This window comes from Staurois parvus, unplaced genomic scaffold (assembly GCF_062004578.1).
Source record: "Staurois parvus isolate SC_StPar_1 unplaced genomic scaffold, SC_StPar_1.0 ptg000371l, whole genome shotgun sequence".
In the NCBI taxonomy this organism is placed as follows: domain Eukaryota; kingdom Metazoa; phylum Chordata; class Amphibia; order Anura; family Ranidae; genus Staurois; species Staurois parvus.
The window spans coordinates 1,101,759-1,129,646 of record NW_028318167.1 but is presented as its reverse complement, the minus strand read 5'-3'; positions in this window follow the sequence as shown (position 1 = coordinate 1,129,646).

Below are 27,888 nucleotides of genomic sequence, written 5' to 3'. Positions count from 1 at the left end.
TTTGCATTACGGCGCTGCGGTACTTTAACTGACATTGCGCGGTCATGCAATGCTGCACCCAAATAACATTTAGGTCCTTTTTTCCCCACAAATTGAGCTTTCTTTAATGCTATTTGATTGCCTGTGTGTTTTTAATTTTTGGCTCTATAAAAAAAAAAGGTGACAATTTTGAGAAAAAAACATATTTTTTTACTTTTTGCTATTAAACATGTCCAGTGAAAAAAATTTAAAAATCTAATTTCAGCATAAATTTAAATGTATTCTGCTACATGTCTTTTCTGAAAAAAATCCAAATACGTGTAAATTAATTGGTTTACGTGAAAGTTATAGCGTTTACAAATGGCGGTAAATATACTGGGATTTTTTTTAATTTTATTTTTACTAGGAATGGCGGCAATCAGTGACTTATAGTGGGACTGCAGCGGACATTCTGACACTGGGGGGAACTGACTTGGTGTCACTGACATCCCCAGTGACATCAATACAGTGATCAGTGCAAAAAAGAAGTAATCCACTGCTTTGGATGGCTGTGCTGTGCACAGCCATCCAGAGCAGTGTGCCCAAGCTAACAGTGAGGAGAACTGTTAGTAAACAAAACCAGGCAGGACCCGGCGATTGACAGCTGCGAGCACAGGCGTGTGATTTTGCATACCAGTGCCACCCTGTAGCAGTATTTCTGCTATAGGGCGGTTGGGAAACAGTTAATATTCACTATTCGGATAAGGTCTCCCCTGATACTGATGTCTGATACATACAGTGCTGTTTACATACTGTTATTTGTTCATAGCACATTTTTACATGTTGTATGTAACAAGTGGGAGGCACATATGCAAACTGTTGTAATTCCTACACCGTTCACCTGATTTGGATGTAAATACCCTCAAATTAAAGCTGACAGTCTGCAGTTAAAGCACATCTTGTTTGTTCAATATCCATTGTGGTGGTGTATAGAGCCAAAAATTTTAGAATTGTGTCGATGTCCCAATATTTATGGACCTGACTGTATATTCTTTATTTTTTATTTCTATTGTCTGCAGGAATTGTATGATATTTGGGAACATACACTTTGCAATAAGCATCGACCCCTTTTATCATCTCATTTATAATTGTATATACTTTTTTTTATATAGTTGACTATGTGACTACTGTGGAATGCCGTTCCTAGGTTGTAAATCATGCTATATCATTGCTTGCCTCCAAAATTTTGATCTATATTTTGTTTGAAATATTTGTATTATATCACAAACAAAAAGTATTGTTTGCAATTTTTGATTATAGTGGCAGATTGGAAACAAGAGGCTTTGTGTAAGTTACATTAAAACATGTTTCCATCTCAAAAAAGAGAGAAAGACTTGCAACCTGATAAGTAATACCCTTCCACAGTTGTCTGGTTGATTATGTTTTGCCCTACCATTAAAGATCTTACCTTAATCAGAGTGTGGGGTTTCACTCTTTGCAATACAAAAAAGTATTACTGCATTACTTGGCACATCCTGTAATGGCATTCACCAAGCCCGAACATAAGGATAATGCTTTAGAATTTAGCCATGAGGCTGTAATATTACAAGTTCATTGAATTCAATCAAAAATAACTATAACATTTTTCGTTAACCGCCTCCCGCCCACCATATAAGGAAATTACAGGCAGGCGGGGGCTCTCTCATTCTGGGAGGATGTCATATGAAGTCCTCTCACTCTAACCGCGCATGTGCGCTGATCACTGGTGAACTGTGTCCCTCAGAAAAGGTTAGGCATGTCAAGGTGTTGTCAGGCATATTGTAACTGGGCTTTTTTGTGGTATTGGTGCAGCAAAAAAGCTTCTTTCTGGCACCTCGACCAAACAGCTAATTTTTGTTTTCTTTGAATCCCGGACAATTCTTCTGTCAGTTATGGCTGCAATCTTTCTTTGTCTACCTGACCTTGGCTTGGTATCAAGAGATCCCCGAACTTTCCACTTCTTAATAGGTGATTTAACAGTACTGATTGGCATATTCAAAGCTTTGGACATCTTTTCCTTTTCCATCTTTGTAAAGTTCCATTACCTTGTTACGCATGACTTTTGACAGTTCTTTTCTGATCCCCATGGCTCAGTATCTAGCCTAGTCAGTGCTTACACATAAGAGGTAACAAACTCATTTACTATTTATACACTGACACTAATTGCAATTTAAAAAGCCACAGATGTGGGACATTAACCTCTAATTGGCATTTTAACCCGTGTGTGTCACCTTATGTGTCTGTACCAAGGCCAAACATTCCAGGGTATGTAAACCTTTGATCATGGTCATTTGGGGGATTTCTGTTATCATTATGATTTAAAAAGGAGCCAAACAGCTATTTGATAATAAATGGCTTCATATGATCATCATCCTTCAATAAAAGAGCATTTTTGGCATGATCAGTCATATTTTCATGCCATGGTATGCAAACTTTAAAGCACAACTGAATACCCCTAGGACACCTGATGGTGCTCCTTGCATGTTGGGTCTCTCTATGTTGCTATATATACAGTTGCAAGAAAAAGTATGTGAACCCCTTGGGATTACGTGGAGTTTTGCATGAATTGGGCATAAAATGTGCTCTGAACGTCATCTAAGTCACAACAATAGAACACAGTCTGCTGAACATAATACTACACAAACATTAGATGTTGCCATGGTTTAATTGCACATAACATGTAAACATTCACAGTGCAGGGAGGAAAAAGTATGTGAGGCCATAGCTTAATGACTTCTCCCAGAGCTAATTGGAGCCAGGAGTGAGCCAACCTTGACTCCAATCAGTGTGATGATATTGGATGTGTTGCTGACAGCTGTCCTGCCCTTAAAAAACACACACCTGTTTTGGGTTTACTGGTTTCAAGAAGCACTGTCTGATGTGAACCATGCCTCGCAGAAAAGAGCTCTCAGAAGACCTACAATCAAGAATTGTTGACTTGCATGAAGCTGGAAAGGGTTACAAAAGTATCTCCAAAAGCCTTGATGTTCATGTGTCCACGGTAAGATAGACTGTCTACAAATGGAGAAAGTTTAGCACTGTTGCTACTCTCCCTAGGCGGGGTCGTCCTGTAAAAATGACTGCAAGAGCACAGCGCAGAATGCTGAATGAGGTAAAAAAGAATCTCAGAGTGTCAGCTAAAGACCTACAGAAATCTCTGGCACATGCTAACATTTTTGTTGACACATCTACAATAAGGAAAACATTAAACAAGAATGGAGTACATGGGAGGACACCACGGAGGAAGCCATTGCCGTACAAAAAGAATATTGCACCACGTTTGAAGTTTGCAAAAGAGCACCCGAATGTTCCACAGCACTACTGGCAAAATATACTGTGGACAGATGAAACCAAGATTGAGTTGTTTGGGAAGAACACACAACACTATGTGTGGAGAAAAAAAGGCACAGCACACCAACATCAAAACCTCATCCCCACTGTAAAACATGGCGGAGGGAGCATCATGGTTTGGGGCTGCTTTGATGCCTCAGGGCCTGGACGGATTGTTGTCATTGATGGGAAAATGAATTCCAGAGTTTATCAAGACATTTTGCTGGAAAACGTATGACTTCAGTACGACTGTCCGCCAACTGAAGCTCCGCAGAGGATGGGTGATGCAACAGAACAATGACCCAAAGCATACAAGTAATTCAACAAAACAATGGCTGCAACAGCACAGAATACGCCTTCTGGAGTGGCCCAGTCAGAGTCCTGACCTCAACCCAATTGAAATGCTGTGGCATGACCTTAAGAGAGCGATTCCCACCAGACATCCCAAGAATATTGCTACACTGAAACAGTTTTGTGAAGAGGAGTGGTCCAAAATTACTCCAGATCGTTGTGCAGGTCTGATCTGCAACTACAGGAAACGTTTGGTTGAGGTTATTGCTGCCAAAGGAGGGTCAACCAGTTATTAAGTCCAAAGGTTCACATACGTTTTCCTCCCTGAACTGTGAATGTTTACATGTTATGTGCAATTAAACCATGGCAACATCTAATGTTTGTGTAGTATTATGTTCAGCAGACTGTGTTCTTCTATTGTTGTGACTTAGATGACGTTCAGAGCACATTTTATGCCCAATTCATGCAAAACTCCACGTAATCCCAAGGGGTTCACATACTTTTTCTTGCAACTGTATATATATATATATATATATATATATATATATATATACACAGTATATATACAGTTGTTCTTGCTCTTTTTCACAGACACAGTTGCGCCTACTAAACATGCAGTAGAAGTCTGTCTTTATGAAGTGGGCAATATTAGAGTGCCTCCGGGACCAGCTGTGGAGAAAGTTCCAATGTCAACAAAGAGGATGAGCCCCCCTTTCCTCCACTAAATGAAGCAGAGGCATCTGACTAGGGATGAGCTGAAGGTTCAGTCTGAATACAGGATTGTCATGTATAATAGTGGTATTACTTATTATACATGACACTGTCAATAGTTGTTAAAAAGAATTTCGGGCATTCCCATGTTATACATAGTCACATTGGTCCAGCTTGGCACATACCATACTTGACCGATGCCTCTGGAAGCTAGATATCACAGAAGTAGACACCACTACTTCAGTGGTCTCCACTTGCTTTTTGACCCCATATTGAGTGGCTAACAGGGGCGGACTGCCCATTTGGAAAGGCAGGCACTGCCCAAGGGCCCGGGGTCAGTAGGGGGCCCCATGAGATGCCCCTGGTGCCTTTTTCATAGGCTTTTTTGAGTTTGGGCAAGGACACAGGGACCCCATGATCCCCTATTGCCGGGGGCCCCATGAGTTGTCAGTCTGCCCCTGGTGGCTGCTGTCCTGTGTTGCGAACCCAGGTGGTTGGCAGCTCAGCGCAGGTGCCATTCAGAGATTTTTTGATAGAATGCAAAGCATGCTCTTATTGGACAAGGTGAAGAGGTGGGGTAGAGATATCACAATCTCCACTTGATCCATTCAAAGAAAGCTTTGCATTCATTCAGAAAATGCAAAGCAATCTCTCAGTGGCACCCAGGTTCAGCAGCCTACTTTCTGTTTTAACAATGCATAAGGCTGGCTGCCCATCACATGACCTGGAAGCAAGTGGAGAGCACTGAAGTAAAGGTGTCTATTTAAGTGATTTTCAGCTTCTAGGGGGAACTAGCCAGGTATGGCATGTACATGGTTACATTGATCTCGGGAAAGAAGACCCAGACATCAGTATAAACCAGAAAATGAGTTCTAATTCTTCTACACTCTGTCAAAAAACAAAACAAAAAAAATGCATTTACATATACTTGTAATAGTAGCAGTATGTTTTGCTTACTCCAAAGAGTCATGTATGTCATGATAAAAGGAAATTTTCATAATCTAAATTGAATTTACATAACCTGACACTGGATGCAGAGGCAGGCATGGCTGCAGCAGCAGGTTCCAGTGGGAATTGATGTTCTGCACATTTATTAAGGAATACATTACCTAATTTGACTACATTGCAAACCATCATCATTAATATACCTATCTCTGCAGAAGGCCGGTCACTCTCCTCCTGCTGATTTTGTGCTGGGAATAAAACTAAAAATGTTATCGTGAGGATCTGTTACGCAGCAATATCAACACGACTCAAAAAATGTTTATAAAAGAGAATTACAGCTTTACCAGGATGGCAACCAGTATTCTCATGAGTTTGCATGGCTGCACACATCAGCAGAAAGGCGTTCCTCTACCCAGAGGCCACCCGGAGACTGCAACAACTCAAGCCAATCTAAGTAAAAAGTAAAGTTAGTTAGTAAAAAATTAGAATTAAAAACAATTAAGAAAGCAAGTTACTTTTAAATGTTGTTTTGTAATATTATTATTGTTATTATTATTTTAACAAAATAAATAAGGTTCTATTAGAATGACAAGAACAGAAAACAATCAAAAGGATAAAAGCTGTCCTGTGCATCATTCTAACTGTGGTTTAAATCATCCTTATTACCTAAAGAGGCAAAAGCCCATTATTTTAAAAGGAAAACCTTGAAGCAAAAAAAAAAAAAAGTGGATGTGGATGGGACAAAGTAACGGCTGACCTCAAACCATCCACAAATTGAAATAAAAAAAAAAATGAAAAAAAATAAAAATAAATAAAAGGAGATGCTTGCCCAAAGATATAACAATCAGAACAGTTTTCTAACTTACCCTAATGTTGTACCTCTCTATTCAGCTTCTCAGCTTTCCTTATGATTTTCCTGCAGCAGCTTTCAACACACATACACTATAAAAGCAAAAAGACAGCTTGCATTACAAAAGGAATTTTCCCTTGGCTTAGGTGCAGCTCTGATGACTTCTATCAACCAACCATGTGCTAGCAAAAGTACAGTTTTTTTTTTCTTGAACATGATTGGGTGCTCTTTGCAAAATTAACTTTTACTGCATTCACTAAGCTAAGGGAAAATTGCATTAAAAATGAAATTAAGCAATCACCCAATATTAGTAAAGAACACAGTGTAACAATTTATAACCTAACGTCCCGCACACTATAACCTCCCCAACACTCTGCTCCTTCAGCCTTGCTACCACTGAGGAGGTCACTAAGGTCTTCCCAGAAGCCCGCCTCACCACTTGCCCCCTTGACCCTGTCCCCACACAACTCCTCCGGTCACCCTCCTCCTCCATCCTACGCTCCCTCACCCACATCTTCAATCTCTCCCTCTCTGCACATCACCCCCATACTCAAAAATTCTTCCCTGGACCCCACCGACCTGAACAACCTTAGACCCATCTCCCTGCTGTCATTTACTTCCAAGCTCCTTGAGCGCTTAGTCTACAGTCGCCTAAGAGCCCACCTCACTGACAACAACCTCCTTGATCCACTACAGTCTGGCTTCTGTAACCTACACTCCACCGAAACCGCCCTACTCAAAATCACTAATGACCTGCTAACCGCCAAAGCTAATGGCCACTACTCAGTCCTCTTACTCCTCGACCTTTCCATGGCCTTCGACACAGTCGACCACCCCCTGCTACTTAATAAACTACACTCCACTCTCTCCTGGCTCTCCTCCTATCTATCACAACACTCCTTCAGCGTTACCTATAATGCTACCACCTCCCCCTCTCTCCCCCTCCCTGTTGGGTTCCCCCAAGGCTCTGTCCTCGGGCCCCTTCTCTTCTCCATCTACACCTCCTCCCTCTGCAAACTGATACACTCCCACGGCTTCAAATATCACCTCTACGCCGATGACACGCAAATTTACCTCTCCACCCCTCGCCTCACCCCTTCAGTCTCCGCCCGTATCACCCACCTACTGAACGACATATCAGATTGGATGTCGCTCCATTTCCTCAAATTTAACCTTTCCAAAACTGAGCTCCTGATTTTTCCCCCAGCCCGTGCCCCCCCCACCCTTTCCATCACGACCAACAACACCACCATCAGTCCCACCCCGCAAGCCAAAGTCCTAGGTGTCAGTCTAGACTCAAACCTGTCCTTCCAACCCCATGTCCAATCGTTGGCAAATTCATGCAGGCTCCACCTCCGCAACATCTCCAAAATACGTTCGTTCCTAGCCCCAGACACTACTAAACAACTCGTTCACTCCCTTATTATCTCACGTCTGGACTACTGCAACTCCCTTCTCACCGGCCTACCTCATCGCAGACTCTCCCCGCTTCAGTCTATCCTGAACTCAGCGGCCAGACTCATCCACCTTACCAACTGTTCCGCTTCTGCCACCCCCCTTTGTCATTCCCTCCACTGGCTCCCGATTGCCCAACGCATTCAATTCAAACTACTAACACAGACATACAAAGCCATTCATAATGCTGCCCCAAACTATCTCACCGACCTGATACCCAAATACCACCCTACCCCTAATCTTCGCTCTTCACAAGACCTCCTACTTTCTAGCTCCCTGGTCTCCACCTCCCACGCCCGACTGCAGGACTTCTGCAGGACTTCCCCCATCCTCTGGAACTCACTACCCCAATCCATCAGACTGTCACCTACCCTCCACACCTTTAGGCGCACCCTGAAAACCCATCTCTTCAGGAATGTCTACCCCCCCTCACCTAACAGCTGATCTCCTCCACTCCTCCTACCACTCCATCCCCCACAGCCACTTCCTCCTGTACCACTATCCCCTCCCTCCTAGATTGTAAGTTTGAAAGAGCAGGGCCCTCGAACCCCTCATGTATTGTTTTGTTACTGTATTGTCTCATGTTCTGCCCTCACTATAATGTACAGCACTGAGCAAACCTTTTAGCGCTATATAAATACTGTATAATAATAATAATATGCAAGTAAAAAGTAGTGCTTTGACAAATGATGTAAACAAATATGTCACAACTGTTTTGTTTCATTTGAAAGCAAAATTCTCATAGCTTATGACACTGATCAAACCACACTTGAACACTGCTGTTTAACCCTTTCCCTGCCAGGTCTATACCTTGTACAAACCTGACAGCGGGGGGTCTTACATACAATCCCGGTGGCTGCAGCCACCAGGATTGTTTATAAAACCGACAGTCAGATTGCCGCCCGATTGCTTCCACACACCCGGGTAAAGGTCCCTGTGTGCGCCCCCTCTCCACTTGCCCATCTACGGGCCTGGGGTCACCATAACGGGTACTGGCAGGTGGAGATGAGAATGGACCTTGTTCTCCTCCCCTTCTTGCTGTGACCCAGAAAACAACATGTATGACGTCACTTCTGGCTCATCCTCTTACTGAAATCTGCATTGCAATACATTGAATAGATCACAGAGACATTGGGGGTCTCTAAGACCCTGCATGTCCCATTAAAGATAACCTGTCACTTAAAACTCATCACATAGGGGACTGCCTGTCCCCTATGTGATAAAAAAAGAAGTTGAACAAAAAAAACATTTTTTATTGCAAAAAAAAAAACAGTTACACCCAAGCACATAACATCTCCACCCAAAAAATGTTTTGAGGCCCCCCCCACCCCCAGATATACACACATATATACATGTATGCACGCATTGGAGACATGAAAATGTTGATTGCGATACACGTTACATATCGCCATGCACATCGCAGTGAGAGCAATAATTCTAGCACAAGTAAAAGATAAAAGTAAAAAGTGGTGCAGTGCAATCTCTTACAATATACAAAAAAACAAATGCAGTATATTGATGCCACAATCTCAGTGCTGCAAGATTGTAAAATCAAATGATGTCCCTCTCCTTAATAAAAACTAATATACCTATGAACAGTATATAACACAAAAATGTGAATCATTTAATGAATAGTGAAAAATATAAAATTGTGCTATAACAGTATATAAGCAAGAATAAAAGTGTGCATTTGCAACAAAAATGTCCACTTCAAAATATATATAAAAATAAATGTCCATGCTCAACCAGTCCTTCAAATCAAAAATCTTCACCACTGTGATTTGATATAACCGTATTGTTCCACCCTTTGTGTGCAATGGCCGCTCAATCATCTTTGCACAAGACCCATATTCTCATATAAGTCAAAGTTCTCATTACTCATATCAGCCTCATGTTATGTCACAGATCACGTGACTTCCTCAGATCTGTGATGCAATGCGGTGGAGGAAAGAGCCGTAAGGTCACTTCCTATGTGTCTGGAACACAACTAAGCTTCATGTTATTGTTCTTAAATGTGAATGGCATTCTCCGTATTTAATAAATACATTTTAATACTACACTATAGTTCCATTGTCTTTTCTCTTTGAGTATATTTGGTTTGATTGGAAGCCCCGAACTACATCAGTGGAGAAGCTGATATGAGGAATGAGAACTACACATAGCCCTGAGGTGTCCTGATATTTAAAGTGACCTTGACCTCTATGAGAATATGGGTCTTGTGTAAAGGTGAGTGGCCATTTCACACAGAGGGTGGGACACTACGGTTATATCACATCACAGTGGTGAAGGTTTTCAATTTGAAGGACTGGTTGAGCACGGCCATTTATTCTTATATATATTTGGAGTGGACATTTTTGTTGCAAATGCACAATTTCATTCTTGCCTCTATATAATTACTGTTAGAGCACAATTTATGCTTTTCACCATTCATTAATTGATTGTCGTTTTTTGTGTTATATACTATTTATAGGTATATTAGTTTTTATTGAAGAGAGGGACATCTAATGTTACAGCCTTGCAGCACTGAGATTGTGGCATCAATACACTGCATTTGTTTTTTGTTTATTATAAGAGATTGCGCTGCACCACTTTTTACTTTTGTCTGATATTTACTGTGGAGTGTTACACAGTTAGGTGCTAGCTGCAGTTCACTATTTGAGCGGTTCACTACGCGAATTGGTAGTTATTTATCTTTTACAAAGTCTAGCACAAGACCTCCGTAAAGCTAAACTGATGACCTGTAGGAGCTTTGAAGCATTGCCTATAGAAAACATAGGATACTGAAATTTGTTGCCATTTCACAGGCGCACACAAATTTTAAATTTGACATGTTGGGTATCTATTTACTCAGTGCAACCTCATTTTTTATATTTTAGCAAACATTTGGGTAATTTATGGTGTTTTTTTATTTGCACTACAATTCCCATTAGTGTGTTTTTTAAGTAAAATTTTCCATTTCTTAGACCTTCGTGGCAATATCATGTGACATAAAAAATTGGAACTACAGCTATTTTATTTTCTAGGGTGTCTGCTTTCAGAAAATATATAATATTCAGCTTTTTATTGTAATCTTCAGGCCTAAAATTATTTTTTAAACATGTGCAAAAATGGCTCTGGCAATGAAAGGGTTAAAGAACCCAGGCAGTTGTTGACAGGAGCTGAGTTTGGTGGGGTTTGAATTTGGGTCTTCCATAGATTAGCTCATGCCTTACCTGTTCTGCCACTTCAGCCTTTGCTTTCATGATTGGAATTGTCACAGTACTGCAGAAATGAATTGCGCTTGAAATGCTTCTTACCTGCACCTAATCTTGGGGCCAATTAGGGAGTTTAACCATCTCTATAAATCCTCTCCTTTTCCTTGCTTAATTATTGTGTGCTACAAATAACTCTGCCTGCTGTCTCATGATGCCTCCATCACTACGTGTAACTGGCATTAGCTTGGGAACCCAGATGCTGGTTCTCTGCTGCCTGCACTGACCCTGGCTTGTGCCCTTGACGCTTTTAAACATAGAGCTTCTATGCTACTCCTCTTGGTAAATAAGGTCAGTGTGTCACAATCATTTGAGTTGCTGCCCTGTAAATTTTCTGACCTATTGGGAGACAGTATGTAAGGTCAGGCAGCTAACAGAGTACCATCTACCAAACTTCATGTGATGTGACCTTTAGCCCCCTGGCACAAACTGAAGATTTAGAAATAAATACTAAAGCTAAGTAAGTGTAAGTGGTGCATAAGGAGGCCAGTCAAATTATAATAATTTAAGATAGTAAATAGGCTATGTCTCCTAAATTAATATGAAATGCATGTTTTAGTTTATTAGAGCATCAATTTAAGACAGCTAGCCACATACTAACTTTCTAGACATCGCAGAACAAAATATATACTATATAAAATGTATAAATGAACTGTGTAACAATTCTTATTGTTGGTCATCCCTGGATTTTGTTTTTGTCTAAAAGAATATGTATATTTTACAGTTGCAAGAAAAAGTATGTGAACCCCTTGGGATTACGTTGAGTTTTGCATGAATCGGGCATAAAATGTACTCTGAACGTCATCTAAGTCACAACAATAGAAGAACACAGTCTGCTGAACATAATACTACACAAACCTTAGATGCTGCCATGGTTTAATTGCACATAACATGCAAACATTCACAGTGCAGGGAGGAAAAAGTATGTGAACCTTTGGACTTAATAACTGGTTGACCCTCCTTTGGCAGCAATAACCTCAACCAAACGCTTCCTGTAGTTGCAGATCAGACCTGCACAACGATCTGGAGTAATTTTGGACCACTCCTCTTCACAAAACTGTTTCAGTGTAGCAATATTCTTGGGATGTCTGGTGGGAATCGCTCTCTTAAGGTCATGCCACAGCATTTCAATTGGGTTGAGGTCAGGACTCTGACTGGGCCACTCCAGAAGGCGTATTCTGTGCTGTTGCAGCCATTTTTTGTTGAATTACTTGTATGCTTTGGGTCATTGTCCTGTTACATCACCCATCCTCTGTGGAGCTTCAGTTGGCGGACAGATGGTCGTACATTTTCCTGCAAAATGTCTTGATAAACTCTGTAATTAATTTTCCCATCAATGACAACAATCCGTCCAGGCCCTGAGGCAGCAAAGCAGCCCCAAACCATGATGCTCCCTCTGCCATGTTTTACAGTGGGGATGAGGTTTTGATGTTGGTGTGCTGTGCCTTTTTTTCTCCACACATAGTGTTGTGTGTTCTTCCCAAACAACTCAATCTTGGTTTCATCTGTCCACAGTATATTTTTCCAGTAGTGCTGTGGAACATCCAGGTGCTCTTTTGCAAACTTCAAACGTGCTGCAATATTCTTTTTGGACAGCAATGGCTTCCTCCGTTGTGTCCTCCCATGTACTCCCATGTACTCTTGTTTAATGTTTTCCTTATTGTAGATGTGTCAACAAAAATGTTAGCATGTTCCAGAGATTTCTGTAGGTCTTTAGCTGACACTCTGGGATTCTTCTTTACCTCACGCAGCATTCTGCGCTGTGCTCTTGCAGTCATTTTTACAGGACGACCACGCCTAGGGGGAGTAGCAACAGTGCTAAACTTTCTCCATTTGTAGACAGTTTGCCTTACTGTGGACACATGAACATCAAGGCTTTTGGAGATACTTTTGTAACCCTTTCCAGCTTCATGCAAGTCAACAATTCTTGATTGTAGGTCTTCTGAGAGCTCTTTTCTGCGAGGCATGGTTCACATCAGACAGTGCTTCTTGAAACCAGTAAACCCAAAACAGGTGTGTATTTTTTAAGGGCAGGACAGCTGTCAGCAACACATCCAATATCATCACACTGATTGGAGTCAAGGTTGGCTCACTCCTGGCTCCAATTAGCTCTGGGAGAAGTCATTAAGCTATGGCCTCACATACTTTTTCCTCCCTGCACTGTGAATGTTTACATGTTATGTGCAATTAAACCATGGCAACATCTAATGTTTGTGTAGTATTATGTTCAGCAGACTGTGTTCTATTGTTGTGACTTAGATGACGTTCAGAGCACATTTTATGCCCAATTCATGCAAAACTTCACGTAATCCCAAGGGGTTCACATACTTTTTCTTGCAACTGTATATATTATATGATGTATATTGTGTATGTGTATTATACAAACCATTCATACATACACTATGTGTATATATATATATATATATATATATATATATATATATTACACATATTATACTTATATTATAAATATATTTCACATATTATACAAGCATGTCTAAAAGAATATGTATATTTTATATATTATATGATGTATATTGTATATGCGTATTGTACAAACCATTCATACATATACAATGTCTGTGTATATATATTACACATATTATACTTATATTATAAATACATTTCACATATTATACTTATATTATACAAACATGTCTAAAAGAATATGCTTGTATAATATGGGTAGCTTTGTTATGTTTTTATGACCTTGTATAGATGAGTATACTTTATCTTTTACATCCACTGACTATTAACTTATTTTTACAGCTAGATGTCTCAGCAGATGAATTAATGAAATGCATTACCTGTTACATAACATTTTTTCTGAAGTTACCAGATCAATACTACACAGCAGTTGGAGAATGAATGTCATAACACTGATTCAACCTATTGAACAAGGTGCCTTTTATTTGAGTTTCCTTACATAAATCATACAACCCAACTTATATTGATTTAAACCAATGATGCTTTGCTACAGAAGTACAGCCCATTTTATATGATGGAAACACTAAAATAGCCCAAAATCAAAATAGCAGGTCATAAAAATATGTTGGATAAAATGGAGAGATTTCTCAGATTAAATATTAGTAATAATTGTAATGGCAATAGGAATCCTGTCCCTCAATAAAATGTCAACATTCAAACATTATTGGTTACACAGTAGGATAAAAACAGTGAGCACACTCACATGTTTTAGCTAATCCTAGACTTAGTAACAGCACCACTTGGGTAGAATGATCTGAAATGTATAAGGATGATCACTGTCTTTTTCTGCTATGTAACCAAAAAAAGATTTTGGAAGTGGATGTTCCATCAAGTGCCTGTATTTCTACTTTCACTGTTGTAAAGTTAAAGTTTAGTTTCTCTTTTCCTGTCAAATTTTTTAAAAAAACCCTAAATGTTATGTGTTCCTTTTTACACAGCATACCTCCACTAAAAATATATATATTTCTAAAAGGATTAACTTCTTAACCTATACTTTATCTTATGCCAGCAACCTCCGTTCCACACTATCAGACACAAAGCTTTGGGAATAATGCACTCAGACACACAAGGTATCATGAAGCAGTATTCAACTTTATTGTTCCCCTTTTCATCTTAAATACACATACATAGTAGGAAGGTTACAGGGTAGTGTTTTCCCTTTCCACCAATAAAGAGGACTACCCTTTTATATATGTCCAATAAGGGAGGTACAAATACATCTTTAATATACCACATAGCTCATGATCATAGCATGATAAGAATAAACAAGTTCAGGGCATTGTCCCTAACAAGAAAGCAGGACCTTATACTGTTATCTATATAACCCTTACACAACCTCCCTTTTGTCTCAAAGTGGCAACTCACAGTTTCTGATTCCAATAAGCCTCATCTGCCTTATCCATAATTTTTCTGACTTTCTTTTTAAGTGTGCATATTAGATAACAATTGTACATTACCATCAATGTTAGCACAACAGTACATAGAACAATCAGATACATAATAAGTCTCATCATGTGTGTACCAGTTGAAGACCAACCTGTAAAAACATCATACCAATGATGTGCAGTATCTGCTTGTATTTGAGAAGCTGCTTTCAACAATTTATTTGCAGTCATCACAATGTTTATCTCTGTTTGTATCAAGGGTAAATTATGTGTTCTGAGGTACCAACATTTGTTTCTCTTCCTTAAGTAAATCTAGGGTACGTTGGATAGGAAGCTCATACTTACAAATAGGCAACATACTAGGAGTGTACTGCACTGTTATATTAAACGTCTGTACTTTTTCTAAAAGATAAGTTTGCTTATGCCATTGCAAAATACTAACATTAGAAATACATATAGTAAAGGGTAGGTGTTTACAGTATCTATTTCTTGTATACCAATCTGAGTATTAGTAGCGACTCATACATGTTGTGGTGCTATCTCAAGCATATATGAAAAATCCTATGAATAAATTGTCCATTTACAAACATTAATATCCCTTTGTAATAGGGTTCATATACTGTACCTCACTTCTATGTGAACACACCATACCATTAAAAGATTGCATACATGCTGTTTATGAATATGTCATGTGGAAATATATATTCTCCAAGATAAGTGGGCATCCACCATTCCAAACCAGCTGTAAGTACATTGTGTGCCGCCTGAGAAATACATTAATTGACCCATACAAGTAAAGTGTGATTTATCTTCTCGTTCTTCTGCATTACATTTTGTCATATCTGGAAATAAGGTTACCAAGTACCTGATGATAGTTTAAACAAAGCTTTTACTCTTTCGTGCAGATTACTCTCTAAGAGATTTTCCAGCTTATATCTCTGTTGCTCCATCTATAAAAACTGCACAGCACAAGTGACTGAATTTTCAGCATCAGAAAAAAGACCAAACAGGAGGCGCAAACCTTATCCAAGGTTTATGGCCATCTCTACCGTTCTACTAAGGTTTACATTTATGCCATGTTTGTGAGTATGTTTTCATCCTCTTTACCTTTAATAAACCTTGGATAATGCACTAGGGGTTTGCGCCTCCTGTTTGCTCTTTTTTTAGTTATTGATTTCCTTATCTGAGGAGGGTAGCATCTCCGAAAGGCTATCCATAGGCAATTTTGGTCCTGGTTCCCCTGGCTTCCCTTTGGCATTTGATCCCTGGAGCGCTGGAGAGTTTATTCTGTTATCCAATTTTGAGCATCATTCAACGTCTCTAGCTGTATTCCTGGGGCTGCAAGATGGTGGGAATCCACTGTGCATTAACAGTAATAGCATGTTGGAGGTCAGCACCCAGCTTAGACATCCTATACCTCATTACTTCCATGTCAACTGCCTTCAAAGTACCCATAACAGTGCCTGTTCCTCCCAAAACTGTGCCATGCCATGCTCTTTTAACTCTTTTATGTAATTATTTCCTACACAAAGTTACAGGGGGGTGAATATGTTAAATGTAACGAACACTTCCCCATGATCAAGGGAAACATTAACATGTGTAGAGGGCAAAGGTATATTGAATTGATTAGATACCTTTACATGCTGACGGGTGCTCAAACACTCCAATCAAAGTATAAAATACAATAAATCATCCACACTTAATATATAAAGACAATAAGTGTAAATCAATATGTGAAAAATAACAATTAATGCTGCTGTTCAAAAGTGAGAAACACTATAACATAAATTGATCAATAACACAACACAAAAAAATATTAATATAATTAATATAAAGAAAAGTCCACAATACAAAATAATCCGTGATTAAGTACTCCAATAAAAGGAATCCATGCCAAAAAGAAGAAAAGTCCAAAAAGAAATATACATTCCGTTCCTCAAAAAACACAAGATAATTACACCACGGAAAGGGAGGGGTGAGCGGAAGAAGGAAGGGAGGTGGGACTCACATGCTCAGTCAGATGCATCACAGCTGTCGGCTGCTTTGTGCTCAATTTCCCGCCCACACATCTTCTGAAGCCGCATGGAGCGGAGTGTGGGCACAGGGATGAGGCAGAGCAGATCCAGCCTTTTTCCCCTCTTGTCCTATTGTTGCAGAGGATGGGGGGAGGGGCTGGGCATGGGGAGCACACATCAGGGGGAACAGAAAGAAATGTAACGTTTCGGAGAAGATCGATGCAGCAGTGGGGGCAGTGGCAAGCAGCGATCTACTGTATGTCTTTCAATGAAGCAGCTGGAAGCTGATTCTCCTCCTCTCCCTTCCATGGCTTTCAGCTGCTTCATTAAAAACCATACAGGAGATTGCTTGTCACTGTGTCCACCACCGCCTCTCCAAAACATTCCTAGTCCCAGCGCTGCTTGCTTCCACCTTATTTCCAGTCACCCAATGCAAGCGTGCTAGTGGAACTTTCAAGGGCTGCCCTATACCATGAAATGAATACAGGTGCACTATATTGGGGTATGCTTATTATTCCTTCATTTGTCATTAGATTATTTGAGTTCAATGACAACCCCTTCCTTTTCCAGTATTCAGTATCATCCTGTGTGGCAGTGTACTGAAGTTCCTCTAACAACTAGTGCTCTGGAAGTGTGAGGGGTGCTAGTATAGACACGGACATACTAACCTGTCATCCTAATGGTAAATGGGCTGCCTTATTTGCTTCTCTATCTGCTAATGAATTATCAACAGCTACTGGGTCATCTGAGGTGGTGTGTGCCCTACACTTGACTACAGTCACATATCTGGGTTTGTGAATTGCTTCCAGAAGGTCATTTACTAAGGAAGCATGTGAGATGGCTTTTCCATCTGCAGCAATGAAGCCTCGCCACTGCCAAATCTTTCCAAAATCATGGACAACACCAATGCGTATTTTGAATCCATATAAATGTTAACATTTTCTCCCTCAAAGATTTGACAAGCTCTGGTGAGTGCTATCAGTTCTGCTGCCTGGGCTGAGGGGTGTGGGAGGGGTTTTGCTTCTACAATGATATCGGGTAATTTTATGATAGCATATCCTGACAGATATGTATTGTCATTAGTTCTAGTGCAGGAGCCATCCACAAAGACAACAAGATATCCTGGTTGTGGGTCCTGCAACATGTCGGCCCTAGGGATGATGCCTTCATGCATCACATGAACACAAGCATGCTCCTCAGGTGGGACATCTGTTTCTGATTTTAAACCTAACATGGCATTTAGAATAGCATCAGGGCCTGATGTACAGTAGGCAAGGAATATTTGACATTTAGATTTTGTGTAGTTGTCAGGATCACTTCATATCCTGAAGCCCTTTGAGCCATCATGTGTTGTGTTGTCAAATTATTTAAAATGTGAAGGACACGATGGGTAGTATGCAGCATGGTATTGTGTCACAGTGTTACTGACATAGATGCCTACACACCCATAGCACAGACTGTCAGTGCTTTCAGAAACACTGGCATGCCTTGTGTCCTTCAGAACCCAGGTATTTTAACAGAGACCAACTATCCTGCTTACAAGCCTCTCTGCTCAGACTACAAATTAACAAGTCATCCACGTGCTGGAGGAGGACTGAACCTGATTGTGGATGACACCCTTTAAGAGACTCTGGGAGAGCTATTGATTATACTGTCGGGGAATCAACATAGCTTTGGGGTATATGGCACCATGTTAGTTGGCGATTCTTCAACCACGTTAAACAGTGTAAAACTGGGTGTCACATGGAATAGAGGTCATCAAGGACAGTACATCTGCGATTATAGGTGCTATTGGTTGCACTAAATTGTTGATAATTCTCAAATCTTGTATAAAATGGTAGGAGCCATTCAACTTCTTAACATGATAAATGGGAGTACTGTAGGGTGAAATTACTGGAGTTAAAATTCTCTGTTTCAAAAAGGATTCATTTAAAGGGGTAATACCATTTATCTTTTCTTGTGACAAAGGGTACTGTTTTTGAAATATGGGGTTGGTATTGAGTTTAAGTTTTATCCTATAGGGTGTGCATGGGATAAATCCTATATCCATCTTGTCTTTGTCTCACACTTTGGGGTCAATGTCTGTCAAGTCATCATTTTGAAGTGCTAGCAAACAAAAAGGTGATTCTACAAATACTCCACTTTCCGCATCCACTGTAATCACTGTTTTAAGCTTGCAAGGCAAATCACTACCTAACAAACTTAAAGGGCAGCCGGGGATGATCCTAAAGGGGTATTGACCTACATTCTCTCTTTCTTTCTTGACGTTTAGGAGTGGTGTGTCAAAGGTGTCTGTCAATATTCCATTAACTCCCATGGAAGGTTCACAAGGGAACGGTACCCTGTCTTTTCCAACAGAAGGTTCACACTCCAAAATGGCCTCTCTTTCTTTCTTGACATGTAGGAGTGGTGTGTCAAAGGTGTCTGTCAATATTCCATTAATTCCCATGGAAGGTTCACAAGGGAACAGTACCCTGTCTTTTCCAACAGAAGGTTCACACTCCAAAATGGCCTCATAACAAAAAATCACTAAGAGACAAGCTGGTAGCTCCAGTGTCCATAATAAAGTCAATCTCAACACCTTTAACAACTAAAAACAAAAGTGGTGATTCTTGGAAATGTGCGGATAGTTGGGGGAGCATGGGGGTACCTTCCAGGCAGCCATGTTGTAGTTTGTTAAGATCTCATTGCAAGGGGTACTAAACTTGTGGTTGTTGGTCATCTCATGAAATTGGGCCTCTGTTTCTTCCTCCTCTTCCCCTACCTATTGGAACTCCCCTAAAAACATCTCTCTATTACCCCACTGTTCCCCATACATAATAATGGGTATTGACATAGTATTGAAACCTATGGAGAGTCAGGAGTTAAATTACATTATCAAAGGGAGTCCCAATCCTCGTCGCAACCTTACAGCTGAGATTAGTTATCTAAAAAGAATGACTAAGGGCAAACAGTGTTCTGTCGAGCATTACAGGTTGATCATTGATGGAATACTTGGATATAATATGGATGTAGGATGGAAATGGGAAAACATACTTGTTTTGAATAATAAAGACCACTGAGGTTGCACCATATGGGGTCTTACTAAAAAGGCTACCGATTACCCCTTATGTGATCCAGATGTGTTGAGGAAGATGTGGGATGAATTGGAGACAGAAATTACGCGTTTATGGCAATATAAGAAATCTTTGTCTGCTGCTATCACTTGCAAACAAAACAGCAAGGAGACTGTCACAGACTTTATTAACATTTAGATGTTTCTGAGTGGAAGGTGTCATGGCTGGCTCAACAAGCGCAACATATTCTTTCCCAATAGCTGGGCCTGGGACTGGCTGAGTAAAGTTCTCAAACAAGTTCTTAACAAACGGTGAAGACGCCTAGGTCATAAATATTTAAGATGAAAAAACACTCTCCCAAATTAATTATTTACAATTCCCCACAGCACCACCAACACCTTTACCCCCAAAGATGTACAAAATCAAGACACAGAAAATGCTGTACAACAAACCCTCAAAAACTAAGTATAGTCCAAAACCCACAAGTCCAATCTTTAAATCAACTTCTTCTTGTGTTCAAAAATTCCTCCATTAATGTACCTCAAACAGAAAAAAATATACACATAGTGCATTATCTTTTAAATATATCCAAATAATAGTGACTTTATTAAAGTGAATACACAATCACATAAATCAGTGAAAAAAGTGAACACAATAAAAATTTAAGAAAACTGTGAAACCAAAAAATTTTTTGAAGTGAAAAACCACGTGAATGTGAATCACTCTTCAGTGCTTTCATCCAACCAGCACTGTGACACTTCTAAATAAAGAATGCATACCCTTACCAATGTTCAAAAAAAGGAAGGCTTTTTCATATATCTTTTTCCCCAAGGGGGGGTGGGAGACAATCCTCCTATTGATCTTTACTCCATATAACCTTCATATCACCAGCAAGATTCATCAGCCTTGAAGCTCCATATATCCAAAATATAAGCATACAGGAAACACAAATAGCATAATACCGCCAGGACCAATCTTAAAAAGTAACTTTAATTAAGGTGCTCACATTTTGACAATATAAAAACCGCTTTTTAGAAGTATTACAAGTTTAGCAGCAAACCAGGAAGTGTCCAGAGGAAAATCAGACGATCCACCCTCAACGAAAATGGCCGCCGGTCAACTTCCGGTTCTCGTGTGCGCGTTGACGTTACCTCCCCTGACGCGTTTCGTCATCGACTTAATCATAAGGGATTCAGACGTCAAGCAGGACAGTCCCATTTATCACCCTCCTCCATAAAACTCCGCAGCAAATGCCGCCATATTGAAGAAGGGAGTAATGCCCACACTTCCTATTGTTACTCATATAATCGCATAACGGAGGATTAACATATCGTTATTACCTATAAGGCCACCCAATTCTATACCGTAACAGCACACATATATATATTACCAAACTTATACTTAAATTACCATCAGTATACATTATAATCCAATACCAGTCTACTAAAATAAATAAAATACCTATTATGTGTATATTATCCATATTTTCTAAGAACATCATGTTTAAGGAGGAACTCATTAATGATTATACCCACTACTCAACTTCAAAATTCCCATATATATTATCAATATTCTATAAATATTTTATAAATATATAACACTAATCTTATAAACCTCAACAACTCAATCCAATATTATAATATAAAATTAACCTCAATTAATCACAATATTAAAATAAATTTAAAAATTAAAAAATTTAAATTAAAAATATATAATCCCTTAATCCAAGTCATAATTCACCTCAAAATTATAAAGTGAATTATATAATTACCTAAAATTAAATTAAGTTAATATAATCACGAAACATTTTTTTAAAAACATTTACTAGATATATTTAATTCATAATTAATTTTTAATCGATTATATTAATATTCATAATTTCTATAATTCACCCTATACTCCTTATTTTCCATAAAATTAATAGTATTCCAATATATATTAATAATCATATTTTCTCATCAATCATCATATTTTACCTACTTCCTAAAATTCTTAAAAATATTAGTTAAAAACAAATTATCCCAAGACCTAATCATATATGAAGCTAATAATTTGAAACAAAGCAATTCAGGTCCAAATCTACATTTAACCCATATGGTTTCAAAGTCTGTAACTCAAATATCCAGAAAGTTTCGTTCCTTGAAATAGCTATAATTCTATCTCCTCCTCTCCAATGCGCATCCACACTGTCAATACCACTAAATTTCAAACCCCTTGGGTCACAATTATGGTAATCCCTAAAATGTCTTGAGAGGCAATGGTCCTTCTTACCTTTTTTAATATTTGTAACATGCTCATTCAATCTTTTATACAATGGCCTCTTTGTCCTGCCTACATACTGAAGCCGACATGGGCATTCTAATACATAGGTGACAAAGGGAGTAGTACAGGTAATAAAACTCTTAATGTTATAATTAATACCTGTTCTACAAGATACAAAGCTAGAAATCACCCTTGCATTAATATTGGTTGCTTTACACATAATACATTTCTTACAGGGGTAAAAGCCGATAAAATCAAACATATGTTTTTTCTTTTGTTTAGGGGGAGAAATGATATTCTTAACTAAAACATCTCTTAGATTTTTTGTCTTCCTATAAATAAAAGAGGGTTTCTCCGGGATCTGAGGGCCTAAAATACAATCTTTTTTTATTAAAGGCCAATATTTCTTAAAAATAGATTCAACTTCTTTATATTGATTATTATATCCTGAGATGAATGCGTATTCCACCTTGTTATTACCATTTTTCTTTTTAGGTACAGGTTTCAATTTCTTATTTCCTATATAATTCCTACTTATTTCAAACCTAGTCTTTTCAAGTATAAATGGGTCATACCCTTTCTCCTCAAATCTTCTCTTAATAATTTCTGTCTGTTCAATATACTCTTTAAGACGTGAACAATTCCTAAAAATTCTCAAAAATTGTCCTTTTGGGATCCCATTGATCCATGTAGGATGATGACAGCTATGTGTAGGTATATACCCATTCCTATCTGTTTCTTTGAAATAGGTTTTAGTTAATATAACATTATCTTCTATAAAAAGATTTAAATCCAAGAAATTCACAGAATATCTATCCATAGTTACCGTAAAACTTAAATTATACTCATTGTCTTCTATTACTCCAATAAAGGCCTTTAACGCATCCATAGGACCATCCCAAATAAGCAAGATGTCATCAATGTACCTTTTCCATAAGACCAATCCCTCCCATTTTTTATTAAAAATAACATTCTCCTCCCATTTACTCAAAAAAATATTTGCCAGGCTGGGCGCAAACTTTGCGCCCATTGCCACTCCCCTTCTTTGTTCATAAAAACTACCTCCATACCAAAAGTAATTCCTATTCATACAGAACTCCAAAAGTTTAATAATAAATCTTCTCTGCTTTGTATGCAAATCTGTAAATCTCTTAAGACCCCATTTAGCCGCTTTAATTCCATCCTCATGTCTTATATTAGTGTATAGTGAATTTACATCAATGGTTATCAGTACAGTATCACTCGAAACATTCCTCAATTCTACTAAATCAATGACATCTTGAGCATCTCTCAAATAAGATGGCATTTGTTTCACTATAGGCTGGAGAAAATAATCTATATATTCTCCAGTTCTAGAGTGTATACCCCCAATCCCATTAATGATTGGTCTACCAGGTTTGTTGTACAGCATTTTCTGTGTCTTGATTTCATAAATATTTAACCCTTTAAGACAGATAGTTTTCAAATCCAGTACAATTGATTTGATGGTATCTGTTGCACAGGACAGACAAGGTTAATTAAGACCCAGCTCCCTAGCCCCCTTAGAGCAAAAAGGACAAAGCACTTTTTTCTGTGGTGGAAGTTCAAGGAAAGAGTATTTAAAAAATGTAAGCTGCAATGTTTAAATATATTTTAAGTTATGCTATGTGAACAGAGATATAAGAAATATAATGTAAGTATTATCCCAATCTGGCTGCAAAATTGGAAATACATTTAAAGGAGAAGTGCAGCTGTGAACCTCTAAATATCATCCAACAGCCCTCCAATTCCTTCTATATTGAACTGTATTGTAATTGTACTGTCCCCCTTTATATTGTAAAGTGCTGCGTAAACTGTTGGCGCTATATAAATCCTGTATTATAATAATAATGATAATAATAAAAAACATGTAACTGTTATGGAAGGTTAGCTTATCATTTTTTAGATACTAATAAGGATAATAGCTGTATTTAAAGAAAAAAAAGGCATTGCTACCATTTGCCCTAAACAAATGATTCCCTAAAATTACAAAACTCTCGGCTAAAATCTAAAGTTAGGATAAACTAAGATAAAGAAAACCTTGATCTACTTAAACATCATTCAAACAGTCTCTCAAATTTGATTACCTTGCCTTTTAGATCTCTAATAGATGCAGTGCTTTGAAGTATTTAACTACACTTCTAAGAATAAAACATTACATCATAAAACGTTATATCAACTCTTCATCTACTAGCAAGTTACACATGGTGAGATAAAGTAATGGAGAACATTATTTATAACATCATCCTTTAATGCAATGCTTAATATATGACTATATGAATAATGGACAAAGGTTTAAATCAATATCTTATGATTAATAAAAATGCTAAATGTTGAACAATGTGTGATTAACTTTCTTTATTTCAATGAATTAGGGTGGTCTTGGTGCCTAGATATGTCCTGAAATTTTCATTAGACATTTTATTTTTGTAGATTCCACAGTGTTTTTGTTATATATTCCATCTGTTTAATGACAAGCACTCTAAGTAAATATTACTCCAGCAACATGCGTAAAGTAAATGGAGAAACATTTTGGAAATAGGGATGAGTGAATCTGGTTCAGTTCACTGGGGGTTTGCCAAATCCTGATTGAAATCTGTAAAACCTAACTTAGCTGTGATCCCCACCTATACAGATGAGGACAAACCTTGATACTAAATTCTGGGAAGCTATAGTCAAAACGGTGCATAGGGAGCTGGACACTGCCATGGAGGACATTTAAACAATATGTAAACCCAACATTTCATATTCCTGATATGTGCCTGCTGTACCATGTACCTAAAGGAAAAAGTATTCTGTTTTCTTTGTATTGCTTCATTTGTGTGAAATCCCTGGTGTTCCTGCTAGTCCTATTAAAAAAACTGACAGCACTAGGCATGAGAGCAGAGTGTGGTCAGTTCTCTTTCTATGCTGGTAACTCAGCCTGCAGTCCTCCAATGATCAGACGTGTGCTGACATGCCCCTCCCTGCACAGCCTCTCATTTCGTAGATCAGTGTGCTGCTGTCTCCAGTCTCTTAAGCAGCTGACAACAGGGGGTATGTAACCACTTAAAAAATGAATATAAATATATAAAATACCATACAGCAGGGAAAGGGTTATTTTAATGAGACTTGTAGGGTGACATGGAAAGAACACTAATCCTTTAAATTAAGTTCCTGGAAAATGCCTTTAAGTTGCATGTGATATTACAAAACAATATGATTTTCATGAATAGCAGTGTACTCTGACTTCACATATATGTGCAGTTGATTTTTTAACTTTTGTATTTAGTTTAACATTAATACAACAGCACCCTCCACAATTGAATTAAATTGAAAGTGCCAAGCTATTTTTTTAGATAGTTTGGCTGTGACACCTGCTTTTTATCAAGAGGTAATAGGCCTATATTGACAAGTGGAAGTAGCAGCCAACAAATCTAAAAGCTATAGGAAAGTATCCTGATAAGTGGTTGCAGACAGTTGCAACTAGGAAGCCTGTTCAAAGCAATGACAGACGGACAGGAGCTGCAGCTGTCCACCCATATTCTCATGTATCTGCACATCAACTGGTTACCTCTGGTTAGAGGCAGATCTCTGACCCTGTACACACAAAGGGAAGGGCAGGCAGCAGCAGCAAAAAGAGGGGAACATTTCTATGGCCTGGGGAAGAGGCAGACAGCAGCAAAAATTATAATAGTACCATATCTATTCATCCTATCCAGGATAGTGATCCTATAAAGATTCTCCTCGGTTCACCTTTTGTCTCATTTATTAATGGAATGTAGTTTACTTTATTTAAAATTTTAAGGGATAAGGTCAATTTTATTCCCAGGTATTTTAGTTCTTTTTCTCTCCATGTAAAAGGAAATTCTTGGGGCGCATGCGCGGCCAGCTCCTGGATGGACGCGCGATAAGCACCGCTCCGTCCACCCGCCAGAGCTGTCACGCCACACACCAACCCCGAGGGACACCGCTGTCATAAGAGGAGAGATAAGAGGTGTAATCACTTCAGCAACCATGCCACGCTGCTGCAGAACCCCTGGACTACCAGGGAAACTCACTCATTTCTTCCCTCCTGTCACGGCTGGGATCCAAGATGGCGCCGGCTGCAGCACTGACGGTCACAGCAGCCAGGAGAGGGATCACACAGCTCAGCCCACAGATGCCAGATTAAGATACCCACTATACCCTGGGGACCCTGGTGAGTCTTCTCCTCTGTCCCCCACTACACGCAGCCCGGCCAAATCTAAGCCACGTTTGGACACAGAGCCCGCAGCTGACTACCAGGCCCTGAGCCAGCCATCTCCTCACCTCAACACTGACTTGCCAGTGACAGAGTCATTCCCTGCATCAGACCAGCCTCTCACAGAAATATGCATGAAAAACATGCTACTATCGCTCAGACAGACCCTACATAGCGATTTAACGTCATGACTTGTTCAGATTACATCCGTGGTCCAAAAGCAAGGACATAGATTACATCATATTGAATCTAGAATGGAAGAAATAATTATAGCGCATAACGACCTGATTGACGCACATTCTGACCACACATCTGACATCGAACAAATAAATCTGAAACTAGCAGATCTAGAAGATAGATCACGACGCAACAACATCAAGTTCAGAGATATTCCTGAAAATGTCACTAATGAGGCACTACTACCCTATATACAGCAGTATATAAAATACCTCATCCCATCTCTCTCAGATCTGGAAATAGCCAGAGATAGAGCTCATCGACTACCTAAACCATCATTTCTGCCAGCAACAATCCCAAGAGATGTTCTGGCACGTATACATTTCTATCACATAAAGGAAAAAATTATGTCGGCAGCCAGGAATCCGCCTTCACTCCCGCCATCACACACAAATATCCAGCTATTTGCTGACCTATCAAAGGCCACGCTCCTTAACCGTAAAAAAATTGATTACTATCACCAAAGCCTTACGAAACCACAGAATAAGCTATCAATGGGGGTTCCCCACTAAACTTACCGTTAAACAATACGGTACAATTTTCACAATCAAAAACCTCAAAGCAGGCTTGGATTTACTAAAGGCATGGAACATACTGCCTGCGGATCCTCAACATTCTGCCCTTTCTAATATCCAACAAATGGAAGCAGAATGTCTCTAACTCAGCACTCCTCTTACACACTAACAACGCTTCACCTCGGATACTATACCTTACTCTACTACTCTTTGGCGATCGGCCTTGTTTAGAAAATGTTCTTGTTACCAGAAAATGTTTGGCATGACCTTTTTTATGGTCAAGGCCTGTTCAAACCCCCCAATTTTGAAGTAGCTCATCTTGCTACTTGTGCCACTTGCGTTATACGCAAGTTTTTTTTATCCTCTTTTTCCTTCCTCTCCCCCTCTTCCACCGGCTTCACCAGTTGATCAGCTGCACTACCTCTTCATCTGAAATCTACAAAACATCGTGGAACACTCATCCTGATTTATCGATCGAGCCAAGACCGCATTTCCAAGATATCAGAATTCGACTCCTCACAGCTTCAACCATCCAACCTTGCTCTTCTCAAACAACATCTCGACCTTTCTACTAACCAAACCTGAGATCTACATTATGATTAATATAACATCATTCAATGTTCGTGGCTTAAACTCGCCCTTTAAGAGATCGATGCTTCAAAAGGAAACTCAAACGTTTCAAGCCGACATTCTCTTCTTACAAGAAACACACTTCGCAACAACCAAGACTCCCAAACTACAACTGCATCGATTCTCACACATATTTATGGCTACCAATCCCAAGAAAAAAAACGGTGTCATCACAGCTATTAAGGACTCTGCTCAGTTCCGTTATATCTCTGAAATAGCTGACCCACAAGG